The sequence below is a fragment of the Pteropus vampyrus genome, unplaced genomic scaffold (assembly GCF_000151845.1).
Source record: "Pteropus vampyrus isolate Shadow unplaced genomic scaffold, Pvam_2.0 Scaffold1, whole genome shotgun sequence".
NCBI lineage: Eukaryota > Metazoa > Chordata > Mammalia > Chiroptera > Pteropodidae > Pteropus > Pteropus vampyrus.
Genome location: NW_011888782.1, coordinates 10,128,379 through 10,135,166, shown reverse-complemented (window position 1 = coordinate 10,135,166; position 6,788 = coordinate 10,128,379). Strand labels below are relative to the sequence as shown.

At 38.7% G+C, this 6,788-nt stretch overlaps 1 pseudogene; it reads right to left on the bottom strand.

The window, feature by feature from the left end:
* Nucleotides 1–441: 441 nt before the first annotated feature.
* On the bottom strand, nt 442–560 carry LOC111736523 (annotated as a pseudogene).
* Nucleotides 561–6,788: the final 6,228 nt, after the last annotated feature.

Genomic DNA, 6,788 nt, shown 5'->3' with positions numbered 1-6,788 from the left:
TGCCACCAGAATCTTAAAAGTTTATATAGAGGCCTTGCCTGGGTTAGTCACGTATAGTGTCCAGATGGTCTCACAACAAATTTCTCTCTCAAGGCTGTGTGCTTGAAAATGGCTCCACTGTAGGAATGATGGGTAGAACATACTTTCCAAGGACAGGGGAGAAGGTGAGGAGCCTCCAATTGCCCGGGGCCAGCTCTGGGGTCAATCAGAGATCACATCTTCCCAATGACCTCCCCCAACGGTCATGAACTTTGATCTAAAATCAGCCAATTTGCCTGATGCTTCATTCATTTTGCTTAAGAAAGTATAAAATCAAGGGGTATATATTTTATTTTTTTTTAATTGTTTTTTTAGGTGAGGCAACCCTTGGTTGACCTCACAGATTGCAAGAACCTTGTCAGCTTTCAATCCCTTATTTTTTCTCTCTTTTTTTTTTGTTTACGCCTACAGCATCTGGTCTTCCTAGGTGGTCTCCCATCCAAGTACTAATCAGGCCCGACCCTACTTAGTTTCTGAGATCAGACAGGATCTGGCTTGTTCAGAGTGGCATGGCCATAGACTAAAGGGGTATATATTTTAAAGTGAATCATTTTTTTAAATGTATACAACTTTTAAATTGAAGGCATTAAAAGGATTGCGCTGTCATCATCTATAAAACTAATGTTTGTGTAATCCTCTTTTCCACAGATGATATCGGAAGTTATAAGCAGTATTGGAATTTTAATCCATTTTTTAAGATCATCTGAACTGACAGATAATCTCAGATGAAGTGTGGATGAATCAAAACAGCATCTTTAATTATGGCAAATTAAAATCATTGAAAGAATACACAATTTTGATCCTTTATTAGTTTTCACATTTCAAATGATCTTTACTGATTTATCTTCATTCATATCAGAGACTTAAATTATTTATTAAGCTCCTACTACATGCCAGTCATTGTGAATATAAAAAAGAATAAATCTTAAGAAGTAAGAGTTTAGTTCTTCAAGTCCCAAAGGGACTTGAGTCCAGGCTGGGGTTGCCAGATTTGGCAAATAAAAATATAATATGCCCAGTTAAATTTGAACTCAGATAAACAAAGAAAAAAAAATTAGTATAAGTATGTCCAAAATATTGCATGAAACATTTATACTAAACAAGTATTCATTGTTTATCTGAAATTCAAATTTAACTGAGCATCGTATATTTCATCTGGCAACCCTAAATCAGGGGATTTTGGTCTGCAAGAAAAGGGCTTTAGCCAGTGGACATCTGTAAACCAAGCAGTAAAAGAAACAATTACAAACTGCTCTGCTTATTTTGCCAACTCATTTTATTTGTCTCCAAAAGAACCTGCTTGTGTCAACCCTTAATCAGATAACCTTCCTAGTCATATGTCTGTTAGCACATTATGCTTTTAATATACTTTATTTTTAGAGAAGTTATAGGTTCACATCAAAAGAGAGCTAAAGGTACAGAGATTTCCCATATACCTTCTGCCCCAACACATACATCCCCTCCCACTATTATAAATATGTCCCACTAGAGTGGTACATTTGTTACAATTGATGGACCTACATTGACACATTATCACCCTAAGTTCATGGTTTACATTATGGTTCACTCTTGGTGTTTTACATTCTATGAATTTGGACAAATGTATAACAACATATATCCATCATTATACTATTATACAAAATAGTTTCACTGCCCTAAAAATCCTCTGTACTCCATCTATTAATCCCTTCCTGTTCCCTAGCTCCTGGCAACCACTGACCTTTTTGCTGTCTCCATAGTTTTGCTTTTCCAGAATGTCATGTAGGTGGAATCATATAGTATATAGCCTTTTCAGGTTGATTCCTTTCACTTAGGAATATGCATTTAAGTTTCTTTCCTGTCATTTCATGGCTTAAGAGCTCATTTCTTTTGAGCGCTGAATAGTATTCTATTGCCCAGATGTACCACAGTTTATCTATCCATTTGCCTACTGAAGGACATCTTGGTTGCTTCCAAGTTTTGGAAATTATGAATAAAGCTGCTATAAACATCTGTGTGCAGGTTTGTGTATGGACTTAAGTTTTCACCTCCTTTGCATAAATATCAAGGAGTGTGATTTTCTGATCACATGGTAAGAGTGTGTTTAATTTTGCAAGAAACTACCAAACTATCTTTTAAAGTGGCTATACCATTTTGCATTCCCACCATCAATGAATGAGAGTTCCTTTTGGATGTGGGCATTCTCTCCAGCATTAGGTGTTGTCAATATTCTAAATTTTGGTCATTCTAATAGGTGCGTAGTGGTCTCATTGCCTCATACTATACTCATACTATACTTTTTCATACTAGCACTATCTTAGGGTAAAAGCTAATCTGTCATAATAACAATAGGGGAAAAAAACTGGCCAGGCCATCTTTAATGGATAAATTCCATCTCTAGGTTCAAGGTATCTGTTCAAATTTTTACCATATACCTGCTGTTGTGGAAAGAAGGTAGGGGGGAGGTATAAATCAAATAGCTTTCATTTTAAAGATGGGTCATGGAAGTGACACCCATCACTTTTATTAGCCTAAACTGACTCATATGGCCACTTCTAGATGCAACGGAGGCTAGAAAATGCAGTTTATAGATACATGCCCTGTTACTACCCTAGGAGACTCCATCACGAAAAAGAAAAGGAGAGTGGATGGGAAGGGTGTAATTAGAAGTCCCTGATAAAACTTATTGCCATGGCAATCAGGTAATTATTTCATGTCTCTGCCCCACTTCCATCTGGACTATAAGCCCCATGAGGGCGAAAGTGTCTAGTGAATCCATCACTCAATCTCCAGGGGCCAGGACGCTGTCTACAAATGTTCCATAAATATTTGTGGAAAGAATATAAGATTAAGAAAGAAAAGGAGAGTTATTCCCCCAAGGTCTTTGCCCTCCGGCCTCTGTACCTCCCCCAAATGGAAGTTATGTAGGGCCCTTCCCTGGTATCTGCTCACTGCCCTCCTCTGAGGATCCAGCTCTCCTCTCCTCTCCTCTTTGCCTGGGTCTGTCTGTCTCTGGGTCCTGTAGAACAGCATCTGCTCTCAGCCATGTATGCTTAAAAACACTTTGTGGTTCCATCTGTCCACTTGGCATATCTGTCCATCTGTTCGACTATGTCTACTTGACGTAGTTCACCTTGGACAAGCCAATAACCAGTTTACATCTTTGCTAAAGGCCCTCCTCCTACCAGAGTCACATACACAGCTCCCCACCCCCAGTATCAAGAAGGATTCTAATTTGGGCTTGAGCTACCTGAGTAACACGGCCCAGATTCCATCTCCAGATTAGAGGCTGAAACTTCGTCAAACAACACTTCCCTAACTGAGGGCAAAAGACCACATCTTCAAATGAATGCTCCTTGTTTTGAACAGATGTGAACAGGTTACCCAAATGGGCACTTTGCATGCTAACATTTTATACTGGATAGAATTACCTAGTTGCCTAGAACAGCTACAATAATTGATATTTGAGACAAAGTTTGAGCTTTTGAAACACTGGGCAACTTAACAGAGACAGTAGACATTTGGAGACAGACAGTTGTAGATTCACCTACCATCTCTACCTCTTACTAGTTTTGTGACCTGGGGTAAATTACTTAACCTCCCTGACCCTAGATTCCATCATAGGGTTTTTGTGAGGATTAAGTAAAATATATATTTTATTTAATGTCAAGTATTATGTGAGTATGATGGGTTTTCTTTCTATGGCCACGAATTCCTTCCCACTATTCCCATTGGAAGGAGAAGTACATATCTTCTCCCATTGAGTCTGGTTGGATGTGTGACTGTTTCAACCAACTGAGTACAGTGAAAGTGATCCCCATGACTAGGTCAGAAAAAAGCCATATGAACTCTACTAGGTTCTCTTGGGATGTTTGCTCTGGAAGAAGTCATCTCTCATGGACAACGTCTGACTAACGTAAGCTCACCAAGATGGAGCAGCCTCATGTAGATGTTCCAGGTAACAAGCCCAGCTAAGCTCCTAGTAGATAGATAACAAACTGCCAGCCACATGAGTGAGCCAGCTTGGACATCTAGTCCAGTAAAACCTTCAGGTAACGAACATCTAACTGCAGCCCACGCAAGAGCCACCCAGCTGAGCCCTTTACAGATCCTTGACCCACAGAATCATGAGCAAGATAAAACAGTTTATACCATGACATATTAGAGTAGTTTGTTACACAGCAATAGTACCCAGAATAATAGTAAATGCTAACAAATATTAATATTAATGTAGCCTCTAAATCATATAAGCTCCAGAATCTAGCCTCCTGCTGTCCAAGATGTGAACACCAAGGGTATCTCAGCTCAGAAACGTCTGGCTATACTTAGAGTTCCTTCTCTTCAGAGCCTGGTTTCTTTTTAATTCTCTCTTAGGTTTCCTGTCTAACTTCTAGATCAAGAGAGTCTGGATAAACTTCAGATAAACACTTTAAAATTATTTCCTGGAAGCTCACCAAACCGAACATGTGAATCCTCCCCAGTCTGCACAATTGAAAACAAGTTATATAATTTCTGTTTCTCAGGGCGGAAAGGGCTGTGCAAGACAAGAACATTGGGACTGTTGCCTGTCGTCTGGAATCACACTTTAAATAAATAGGCGCACTGAACGGCACCGAAATGATGAATAATGAAATGGTAGAAATAGAAATTAAAGAGCAAAGGGGACTACAGAAGCTATTTCTGTCTCTCACTTAAAATTCCTAATGGGTTAGGTTAGGTGTTTATTTCTAAGGGAATGGATTATTTTTAATGTCTTTGAACATAACGCCTCCGTGACATCCATTATTTCCAAAAGCCTGCAATGTACTTCTCAGATCTAAACGTCACTGAAGGACTGAGAAACAGCTTGAAGTTCACACTGACTGTGTGTTTCTCCTTCAGCTATTTAAAATGTTCCATCAGCTATCTCAATTGTTTATGAAATTTATTCTCTGATGAGGAAATTTTTTTCCGTAGAGACTGAAATTTTAAGTTTGACTTTTTCCCTCCTTTCTGCTTTCTTCCCTGGTCGACACTCTCCAGTCCCTCCATTTACGATGAGACCGCCTGGGATGGCATTAGAATCTTCCCGAAGATGCATAATAAATAGAGATCAGATTTGAACCATACAAATATTATATTTGTGGCTGTGTCTTCTCCTCCTACTCCATGTTCTCAGGCTGTCTTGTGACATGCTGAAGAAACGTTTGCAGATGTGCATTTTTAAAAACATTCAGGATTCCGAAATCTTTATGGTAATCACTATTCTTTTAAAATTAATGTGAATATCTAAAAATTAAAATTAGATTGTTAGTGCTGTGGTGTTTTGATCCTCAAACTTGACTGATTACCAGAATCACTTAGGGAGCTTATAAAAGTGCAGATTCCTGGATTTTGCTTCAGAAAAATGGAATCAGAGTCTCTGGGAGAAGAGTTCAGGAATTCATGTGTATATTAGAATCTTCTAGGTGATTTGATAGCCAGCCAAGTTCAATAGTCTCAGCCCAACTGCACCCACACCCTGCTATAAAACACCAAGAGGAAGGAGCCATAAGCAAGCAGATGATGCATGTATAACAGGAGTAAGACTCACTCAGAATCTTTCTAGGCCTGGAAAGGACTAAATGGACTCTCCTTCCCTTTATTCAACTAACAAACAAACATCTTTTAAGGATCTAGGATAAATGAATTTTAAGATTGCAGTGAATAGAAAAATATGACTTATTCTCTGCCATCAAAAAACTCAGAATCTACTCATTCATTCACTCATCAAATATTTATTGAGCACCTGCTATACGCTAGGTACTGTTCTAGGTACTGGCAACACAGTGCTGAGCAGTCACTATCCTGTCCTTGTAGGCTATGTTATTAAGCACAAACTGCGTTTCTTTTTTAGGAAGGTGAACAGGTAATGTATAATCTTGACTTTGACAACTGCATTAGGCAGTTCATTAGGCAGAAGTGATACAGCGCGTGCATGAACTCTGCACCCTAGACATCTCGCTCGTCTCAACCCTAGTCCCAAACATGAGGTTCAAAAGTGTCCTAAATGGGACCACAGCACATGCAGAGGTAAGAAGATGCTAAAGATTACTCAGAAAATGATGAATTATCCAGTGTGTCTTAAGTATAGAATACACAGGGTATAAGGGAAGTGGCTGGAGATCTTGCTGTGAATAAGGTGAGACTCCAGCTGCAGTCTACAGTTGGTGAATTTCCTCGCATGCCAAATGTTTCTTCTCTGTATGATAATTATATTATCCATTTCATTTCTTAGAAAGATCACTCTGATGGCAGTGTGAAAATGACAGTGAAGATGGAAGACTTGGAGACCCAAAAACAAAGTAGCAATTGCAGTAGTGCCAGGAAAAAAAAAAGGTAATAAACATTTAAATTGAAGCAATGGCCTAAATGAAAAAGAAGTCTTGGCACTCCAGTCTATAAGGATGCAGACAAAAGAGGAAAACTCCAAGGTCACCCAAGTTAAAGAGTCTAACTACACCCTGGAGTGGAAGGGTAAATAAGAAATATAGAGAACAAAGTAAATTTGCTTGTTTCATCCTTAGCACTGCCCAAAGTAAACAATCTTTTTTAATTTTTTAAATTCACTACCACAGACTAGCTCGCACATGGGTTTGTGGTCCAAATTTATACTAACTACATGATACACACACACACACACACACACACACACACACACACACATACACACAAGTACAAAATTTAATTTAAAATTAAGCTTAGGTTAGCATTATGTCAAGGCAAATGGCAGAAGTAAATACAAATCCTCT